We start from the raw sequence: 10,192 nt of genomic DNA on the forward strand, positions 1-10,192 counted from the left end.
ATGTGATCTGCAGGGATAGGGATTCTCTGTTTCCTGCTGTCATTCAGTGATCCAGCTTCATCCATCTTGTAATGCCAGCAACTTTACCACAGGTCCAAAAATTGCAAGGGAAGAGGAGGACAGTGTGAGGAAGGCACATCTAATATTAACTATCTCAATTTGTAAGTGACAGCTATCATTTCTGCTCACTTCCTATTGCCACAGAAAACTATCACGTGACCTAATTTTGATGGAAGAACACTGGGAAATGTAGTCCCTAGCTGGGCAGCTGGTTCCCAGCAGAACTTTAAACTATGGAAGGGAAGAACACATTTTTAGTGGACAGTTGGCTATCTGCCACAACCCACTGGATTTTCCCTGTTGATATAACTACTTGCTGCTGTAAGTTTGAAGTTGAGGTTCTTATAAGTGATTAGAGATAACCTGGAACAATTGAGCCTACATTTTAGGACCAAAATCAGGTTTTCATGGTTGAGGCAGAAATAGCTATGGAGACATATATGGAATGGTTGGCAGCTACACCATGGACAGTGTGGGTTAGGAACCCTTAAGCCTTACCTTAGATGAGGAAAAATCTCCCAATCTGAAGGTGCCCCAGGTTTGAACCAGCTGAGTTATGGGCTACACAGTACTGTGTGGCTTCTCCAAGACCCTCTGGAATAGATTCCCAGCAAGTTCAGAGTCTATTCCCCAAGACAAATGGGGCTGCAGATAAATGTAAAAATAGAGAGAGACCCATCACTATCATTTCATGGGAAATATCTGGCCCAAGTAGAGTGGCCACTACTGGCTATCTATCCAACATCCCCTTCTCTACAACATGTTTTTCCTAACCAGGTCTGACTGCACTGATCTGGTAGTGGAAGTAGTGGGTATGAATGGTACTATGGGGTAGAGGCTGGTTCATGAAGGGGAAGGAGCTATGCTCTTGGGTTGGGGTTTCATTAGATCTGGTGTGAGTGAAGTGGGATGTTAACAAAGGCAGAGTATAACAAAGATTGCTGAGATAGTATGGTCAGGATTGATGGTTGAGCGGTTACAAGTTGGAAAATAAGAAAAAGCATTGGAGCCAAAGGATGAGGTAAAGTTGGAAGCAGGAGGATAAACAATGAAGAATTTAGCCTGAAAAATGGAAGGTAGGACAAGGTGGGGTGTGAGGCCTGAGTGAAGGTGAGTCATTCCAGGCTAAGGTTGAGCACAGATTATTAGTTTCAGTGTCCCACTTAGAGGCTTCTGTGAGATTAGAGCAATGCCTTGCTGTGTAGCAAGTTTCAGGGGCTGACCACAGCAGTGTGGTATGCAATAGTGTAATAGTGTTGTAGGCTGGAGCCTGAGAGGACTCTGAAAACCTCTATAAACACAAAAATCAAATCCAGTCCACAACTACTGAATGATTGCTGTAGCAATAGATGGGAGGAGGCAGTAGTGACTGACAGTTTGAAAATACCCTGCTGTTTGGGGTGGCATTCTCCAGATAGATCCAGAAGCCAAAGGGAGACAAGTAGTTTTCCTTCCAGTGTTCTAACATGGTCACATGACCCAAAGACAGCCAATCAGATTCTTCCACTGATGTCAAGAGATTATTTGTGATGGCTATATCAGAACCCAGAATGCTGGGTTGCTGGCACAGGGATAAGTGTTCAGGGTTGGCAATGTTAGTGATGGCATGTAGCAGTCTGGTGTTAAGGGAGGCTCTTGGCTAGACCTCATCTCCCTTGTTTAATGATTAGATCCCAATCTTATAGATGATTCTGTGAGTTATATTTCCCCCACATGAGGAACTTAGCTAGAACTGTTTCTGGTGTGTATAATCCAGAACTCTGACTGATATGATATCTGGTCTGCTCAAGATGCATAAGATCGAGTCCTGGCCCTCATGGAGCTTGCAGTCTAACTTCTGCTTTGAATACTTTTTGGAACAGGGGATCCCTGGGTGGCTCAGCGATTTGGCGCCTGCCTTCGGCCCAGGGCATAATCCTGAGGTCCCAAGATCGAGTCCCACATCGGGCTCCCTGCATGGGGCCTGCTTCTCCCTCTGCCTGTGTCTCTGCCTCTCTCTCTCTCTCTCTCTCTCTCTCTCTCTCTCTGTCTCTCATGAATAAATAAATAAAATCTTTTAAAAAAAGAATACTTTTGGAACAAAGCATGTGATAAAGAGCTAAATATAGTCTGGATGAGGAGACAGACAAGTGACAAGTGATGAAGTGATTTAGGAACAGTTCAAGATGAGAGTAAAGAAATAGGAAGTAACTGAATATTTAGTGAATTCTCCAAATGCCACCATCTGTAGCAGCTCAGGGCAGAGACGTCAGGAGGCTGATAAGAACAGGGAAGTGATGAGATGGGAATCTCAGCTAGGTCTTGGAAGCTGGGAAGGTTTGGGGGAAGCAGAAGAGATGCACTAGGAGGCTGCCTGCTCCCCCAGAAATACAGGCCATGCTGGTAGTCAGGAAGCAGTGACACCCAGAATCATCCTTGATGGTTCTCTAGTCCTTCCCATAACACTCGTATACACAGTATCTCTTTTAGGCCTCACAATACCATTGTAAGGGAGGTGGGACAAGGCTTTTAACTATTCCCTCTTCCCAGATGCAGGAATCAAGATTCAAATGAGCCAAGTAATTTGTCTAAAGTCACAGAACCATAGAGCCACAGCATGAGAAGTAAACATTCAATATGTTTCAACAACATCCCAATGAATGAGCTAAACCCATGCTCTATTTGCATACCTCTAGTATAGGTGTTCCTTATTTCCCTCTTTGTCAGCTCAGACTTCCAGAAAGTTCTTCCTTGTGTTGAATTGAAATGTATGTCCTATTAACTGACCAGTACCATAGAACTAACCCACAGCAGAGTAAGGACTAGAACTCATGTCCCTTGACTCTAAATCTAGGCCCTGCCCTTTCAATTGTCCCTCACTACAAACTGCTTATAGCCTTGTCCCCTCCCTCTTGCCCCTCTTCCTACCTAGATTGTGGATAACAGCTGGCTCTTGCCAGGGGGTGGTAAGTGGGAAAGACCAGAAGTTGGTAGGGCAGGCGTGCAGTGGAAGTGAGATGGCCAGCAGGGTGGCCTGGCCTCTGGTTGGCTCCATTGCCCTGAAAACAATTTGCTTGTCTGGCGTGCTAATTTGCTTTATGTCTTCCCTTATTAATCACTTTGTTTTGCACAGGCCTGTGAGCTTCAAATGTGTTTGTTATGACTTCAATTATGTGTGACTGACCATGGCCCCAGCAGTCTGGAAGCAGGATTTCCTCCCTCCCTTGCACTCCCAGATTCCAGGGGGCTCTCTGGTAGCCCCAGCCTATTCCTCCTAGCAAGACTGTGGAGGGGAATGAGGTTCCTACTTTCCTCACTTGCAGGGCTCTAGCTTTCATTCTGTGGGCAATTCTTTGAGCCTTATCTATCTTTTTTAGATAAGGCTCAAAAGGAGGGAGGGAAGGAACCTCCATCCCTCCTCCAAGATGCATACCTGTCCTTTTCAGGAGTGGAGGAAGACAGCAGTGACAGACACGGAGGGAATGAAATGACCAATCCTGAAAAACATGAGAAAGCAGCCCCCAAACACACTTTAACTTGTCAGCAAAATGATGAGGGTTTGAGTGGGGAATGGAGTGCCTTCCAATTCCAAAGAACTTAATAGGAACCAGCTCAAAATCCTGCAAGCCTACTGAAGGCCCTGTTCCTTTGTAAAAAGCCAGATGGGGTCTATTATTTTTAAGTGTCAACTAGATGGAAGATATGACAGGGAGACGGATGAGATTCCTCTTCCTGAAAGCATGCTCTGGGGAAGGTACCCTCTTGGCTCCTTCCTACCTTTCTGCAAGGTGTCCACCACAAATGTCCTGATGCCAAGAGCCAGGCCAAGTCCCAACCTAAGTCTCCTTATTGAGGCAAGCCAGCAGCACATCTGGTTTCCATTAGCCATTCTTCCCCACCACCCTTCTTCCACTTCTCAGTGTCTCATTGTGTCTCATTGGTGACAAGCTGTTGGAGATGTCTTGACAAAAGCTTGCTGAGGGATTCTCAGTATGTTTTGCCCCTTTGCTTGGTGTGCTAATATTCTTGGGCCCTCTGGGGTCTTTCCATAGTTAGTTAGTCTGTCAGTTTATCTGTCAGTCAGCCTGTCCATCAACCACCAGCCTCTATTAGCCAGCAAGACAATCTGTCAATCAGACAGCCAGACAGTCCATCTGTTTGTCAACCAGTCTTGGCCAGCTGGGCAATCAGCCAGTCAATCTGTCCATCTGTCTGTCAATCAGTCAGTGTTTTAAGAGGGGAGATGGGACACAGGCCACAGGAAGGACACACACCACACCACATGGGAGATGGGGAGCAGGACTACCCTTGTTAGCCTAGTGTGCTGTGAAGGCATAAAGGCAGCAGTTGAGAGGTGGTCAGAACCAGGGTAGGGCTAATTTGAGAAGGTTTCCTAGAGGAAAAGCATTTGAAAGGGCTAAAAGAACTTTGACTGGACTGGGATTTTAGCCTTATCCTTGATTCCAATCAAAGTAGCTCAGAGTTTGATGCTGAAGTAAGGGATTAGGGATGGAGAAATGAGGATTTGGTTGTGCTGTTGAGAGAACTCTACTCCTAGCTGTCTCTGATTAGCTGTGGGACCTCAAACAAATTCTCTGAGCTATAGCTCCCCATTTGTACCACTGAGGGACAAGTAAGGGGCAGCAGTAGGCCAGACAAACCCTAAAGGCCCTTTCAGCTCTGATGTGCTCTGGTTCTTTCTCATGTTTGTGTCTGGGAGAAGGAAGGACTATAATCCTGAAGCCTAACTTGGGCTCTCAACTACGGCTTTTGGTTTGGATCAGTTTTCTGGATGCAGGTCCTCCAAATGGAGGATACCAATCTTAACAAAAAAATGGACAGACATGCAGACATACAGATGGAGTTGCATAAATGTCTGGGTGGGGCATGCCTCAGCTAAACAACAAACTGCAGTGATTGATCTGTCTGAGGGTAGATTTATTGGATGCAGTTGTTCCTGGGTTGAGGTGTTGTGGAATGGGTGAACCATTTCTGGAACTAGCAGAGGGCAAGAAAGACTGGAGAAAGTGGATTTGTCAAGAAGTTTGTGAGGGAAAAAAAAAGAAGTTTGTGAGGGAGGAGGAGAGAAGTGTCAGGACTCAAGATCTTGCCCCCCCGTTCCCAAGCCATCTTTTCTCTTCACCTCTGTATCCCCTCCCCAGACTGTTGATTGGGGGCATATCCAGTCTAGAGGTTTCTCAATCACTGACCTCAAGCTCATAGGAAGGCCAGTCTAGAAGGGCTCTATTCAGCAAGGATACTAAAGCCCAGAGAGGGGACAAGGCTTTCTTCTTACAATACACTATAAAAATCACAGTAATAGATACATGAGCAAAATGCTATGGGTACACAGGGGAGGAATCAGCTATCTGGAAAGGCTTTATAGAGATGCTGATAGTTGGCTTCAATCTTGAAGAATAAGTAGGAGAACAGCAGATGTATAAGGAAAAGGATTCCAGACAGAGAGAACCACAATGTACACAGGCACAGAGCAGCAAATGTAAATGAGAGGAAATGGTGAATGTAGTCTAAAAGACCTAGAGCAAAGGGGGCAGAGCCAAGGTAAAATAAAGGATTGAAACTAGATTTTGAAGGACCTTAAAGGCCAGTTTGGGAATTTGAGCTTTATCTTGGAAGTATTGGGGGCCTGTTGGCTTTTAAGCAGGAAGATCCCAGGTTATTACTTATTTTAAAAAGATTTTATTTATTAGAGAGAAAGAGAGAGGAAGAAAGAGAGAGAGAATCTCAAGCAGATTCTGCTCTGAGTACAGAGCCCGACTCTGGGCTTGATCCCATGACCCTGAGATCACAACCTGAGCCAAAATCAAGAGTCAGATGTCCAACCGACTGAGCCACCCAGGCACCCCATCAGATTATTACTTTTAATAATAATGCAGATTACATTAGGTTTCATTAATAGAGTCATTCTTGTCTGCAGGCTCAGGTGTCAGCCAGCCTGGTTCAAATCCTGGCTCCTTACTAGTTGTGTGACCTTGGACATGTTGTGCAACTTTCAATGGCTCAGTTTCATCATCTGTGAAAATAGAGGTAATAATGGCACTTTTACATAGCATTTTACTGAGGTAAAGTGAAATGCTTAAGAGAGCCTGGGTCATAGTAAGCACTCAATAAATGTCAGCTAAAAGTAACGGTGGTATCTTCCTTTCATTCGAGAGGATTTTTGAGGCTCAGAGAGGTGAAATCACTTGCCCAGGACCACACAGCCAGTCTGTGGCAGAGCTGGGTTTCAAAGCCAAAGTCTGAACTAAGATTTGTGCCTTAAAAATATCTCCAGAAGAATTGCCTAAAGTGAGGGAGACTGGAGCCTACACTACCACTTGGGAGGCTGTTGCAACTGCCTGGGAATGAAGATGCCGGCTGGAACCCAGGAGAGCCACTTCGCCCAGCCAGGCTGTCATTTGGGAGCCTCTGAAGAGCTGGCCTGGCCCAAGGAAGAGCTGTTCTTTCCATCAGTGGGGCTGGGGAGGTTAATGGCATTCCCAGGAAGGGCCAGGGATTAGGGAGAGCCTGCACTGCAGAGCCAAATTCTTTCACCTCTAGTGAGTTTTCCAGAATTTCCTCCTCTGCCCCCCAGTGCCTGGCCCCAAGAAAAAAGAGGGGGGATGGGCTGAAACACTCCTCCTCCCCAGACCCATGGACCTGGCTGGAGGAGAGTGTGGCCCCCCACCAGGCTGGCCCTAGTCCAGGCTATGGCTGTTCCGGAGCAAGCTGTGGGAAAGGAGGAAGGCCCCAGCATGCTCTCTGTGGTGCAGCAGGGAGAGGACAAAGAGGAGGGGGCCAGGACCCTTCAGAGGCTGGACAATTAGAGAGATGGCACATTCCAGAGGAATCCACATCTGGGATGAACCTGAGCCAGGGCCAGCCTTGTAATCCATTGCAGATGTGACGGCCAGCAGCAGATGTGGGCAGGACCTCCCTCACGGGCAGCTGGCGGGCTGGGGGGTGGGTCTTGCATGGGCAGGGAGATGAGGAACAACTCCCAGACACCACCAGGCAGCTCCTCTTGAGAGGTTTCTACCGGGCTGAAATTTCACACAAAGTACCTTGCTAGTGGCAGCAGCCAGGCTGAGAGGCCACAGCTAGCCCAAGAAGCCTGGCTTCAACTAAGTGTTTCTATGAGCATAGCTTGGGCCAGGAAGCCACCAGCCCCCTGGATGGGCCTTTTGCTCCCCAAGAAAGCATTATTTTCAGATGCCGTTTTGCTGAGCAGCAATGGTTTCAATGGCCTCAAACCTGAGGAAGCAGGAATTTGGGTCTCTAGGTCCAATTTGAACCAGCTCCAGCCTGTTTATTCTCCAGGGACTCTGAGTCTGGCATTGCCAGGAGGAAATCTAAAGGATGTGTCAGTGCCAGGAACTAATTTTCCTGGACTTAAGTGGGCAGGACTAGATAATGTCTAGTCCTCTGTGCAAGCCATGTGACCTGACATTTGGCACCAGAACAGTGCCCTGCAGGAAGAAAGGAGGAACACAGCAAGGGCTCCCATGTTGGTTGGTTTTGTGAAGGCCAGTCAGAGGCTTGGGGGTGAGGATGAAGTCTGGGGAGTAGGAGGCAGGATATCCCCTGGTCTCTGAGTAGGGATGTGTAATTGTTCCATTACCCAGCATGTTTGTCAGGGAAACTGCAATCAAAGAATCATCATATTAAAATGGCAAAATGGGGGACTTCCCCTGTTCTATCCCAACCCTTTTGTGTCACAGAGGAGAGAATGGAGGCTCAGAGAGAAGCACAAGTTTGCCCCAGGTCAGAGAGCCAGTGGCAGAGTGGAGGCAAAAAGGCAGGGCTCTTGATTCCCAGCTGAGTGCCCAGGCTACCTGGTAGAATGAATGAATGAGTTAGTAAGTGAGTGGATGAGTGACTGGAAAGGCTTGGTTGCTAAGATGGAGTTGTGACCTAGACAAAGTTTTGTAGACTCAGAGGGCATGTCCATTTCCAGCTTCTCAGCAACGTATTGCTTGCTTGAAGTAAGAATCTATCTTGCTGCTTTTCTCTCAACCATATCTGTCTCCATACAGGCTCCAAAGAAGGGGAAGGATTCATTCACCCTAGGTCACTCACCATGCCTAGGGCAGGGGCAGGATGGAAAGCCAGGTGTTCCTTGAGCCCCCACTCCTCACCTCTTTCTGCCAGAGCTGAAGACAACTTCCATCCATTTCACAGGCAAGGAAACCGGAGACAGGCCCAGAGGGGGCGCAAGACGGATTACAGGATGAGCTTTAAATCAGGCCTGGCAGGACACTATGTGTAATGGATTCCTGTTGGCGGGAGCAGCATTTGTGGCCCTGTGGGTCTAGGTAGCCCCCAAAACCATGTCACTCCAGACTAACGACAGGTGGCAGCAGAGGACTATGGTAGGCAGCTTAGGCCTTGTCTAGAAGGCTTGCCCAGCCCCCTTCCTCAGGCCCAAAGTTGGTTTTATTGGTACCTAGAGTGCATGTGGGGCCCTATGGCAGAGAGCCCAGGCTGAGGTGCCTGGGACATCCAGAGGTGGGACATGTGGGTGTTTACTGAAAATCAGCGTCCTGAGCAAAGGTGAAAAGCAGAACAGAACATCTGAGAGGGAAGTGGTGGTGGTGGGGTGGCTGCTGGATAGAGGCTAGAAGGGAGAGGGAATTACAGGAGCTGCCGAGGAAGAGACAAAGAGACAGAGAAATGGGCTGACAGTTTACAGAAAAATAAAGAGATTCCATGGGATATATCCACACACACATGCTGAAATCATGGAATTCTCCAGCTGGAAAGACCCTTAGAGGCCACTTAGTCCAAGCCTTCCACCTTACACATGAGTATACTGAGATTCAGAGAAGGTGTGATTTACTTGACATCCCAGAAGCAAATTTCTAGTAAGCAGGCTCCAGCCTTGTTCTTTCCCTGATTCTTGGACTTCAGTTCTTTTGTCTAAAAGCCACCTTGGGGACGCCTAGGTGGCTCAGCGGTTGAGTGTCTGCCTTTGGCTCAGGGCATGATCCCGGAGTCCCCGGATCAAATCCCACATCGGCCTCCCTACATGGAGCCTGCTTCTCCCTCTGCTTGTGTCTCTGCCTCTTTCTGTGTGTCTCTCATGAATAAATAAATAAAATCTTTAAAAAATAAAAAATAAAAATAAAAAAAATAAAAGCCACCTTGGACAGTACACATAACAGCCCAAAGATCTACCCAGTATTTACCATTTACCACTGAGTACAGGAGACAGAAATGGAGACAGTTACCTCAGACAGAAGCATAGGGAGGCAGTGCAAGAGGAGAAAGGAGAGCAGAGCAGGAAGGAGCAGAGAGAGTCCTCAAAGGCAGGTGGGGCAAGATTGTCCCGGTATCAGCAAGCTTACCTCCCAACTAACCTGCCTTTAGGATCCCACCTGAAGTCAGGCAGCCAGCCAACTGTAAAGGACACTCAATTGCACTTTCTATCCCACTCAGCCCAAGTCTAGTCCATTCTAGAACAGGGGCCATTTACATGAAAAACGGGTACAGGTGAGGTGCCTGGGTGATTCAGTGGGTTGGGCATCTGACTCTTGATTTCAGCTCAAGTCATGATCTCAGAGTTGTGAGATAAAGCCCTGAGTTGGACTCAGTGCTCGGTGGGGAATCTGCTTAGGATTCTCTCCCTCTCCCTTTTCTCCTCCCGTTGTTATCTCTCTCTCTTTCTCTCTCTCAAAAAAAAAAAATCTTTAAAAAAATAAAAGAGAAAGGGGCCCAGGTTGGATCCTAGAGCTGGAAAGAAGACCTTGATTTTCTTCTACCTCTGTTGCCAGATCACTCTGAGATCACTGCTTGATTTTACTACATAGCATGGGCACGTTGTTTTCTGACCAGGGTCCAAGCTCTGCCATCTCAGGCCTGCTGGTCCAAGATAGGACATCCGTGCTATGCCATCATCAACTCTAGTGACCATATTTTTCAAACTCAAATTCAGGCCAGATTGTCTAATACGTTATCCAACCACAGAGCAGAGTATTTTAAGTTAAGCTTGTCCCTGGAAATCTGAGCCATCTGGTTACTGTCCTGTTATTCCATCCATTGGTTTTCCCTTCACACACAGGCCTGGAGATGCCCCCAGCTGTTAGCCAGGCCCTGGGGCTGAGAAATGAGGAAGGGGAAGAAAGCTAATGTATACTGAGCTCTTGCCATATGT

At 47.3% G+C, this 10,192-nt stretch overlaps 1 long non-coding RNA gene across 1 annotated transcript; it reads right to left on the reverse strand.

Annotated features, from left to right (window-relative positions):
- On the reverse strand, nucleotides 1–1,527 carry LOC140627579 (uncharacterized). Its single transcript, XR_012026252.1, has 3 exons — nucleotides 1,448–1,527; nucleotides 559–705; nucleotides 1–81 (listed from the first exon to the last, which is right to left on the reverse strand). It is a non-coding gene; the product is annotated as an uncharacterized lncRNA (long non-coding RNA).
- Between the last annotated feature and the right edge of the window lie 8,665 nt (nucleotides 1,528–10,192).

This window comes from Canis lupus, chromosome X (genome assembly GCF_048164855.1).
Source record: "Canis lupus baileyi chromosome X, mCanLup2.hap1, whole genome shotgun sequence".
NCBI lineage: Eukaryota > Metazoa > Chordata > Mammalia > Carnivora > Canidae > Canis > Canis lupus.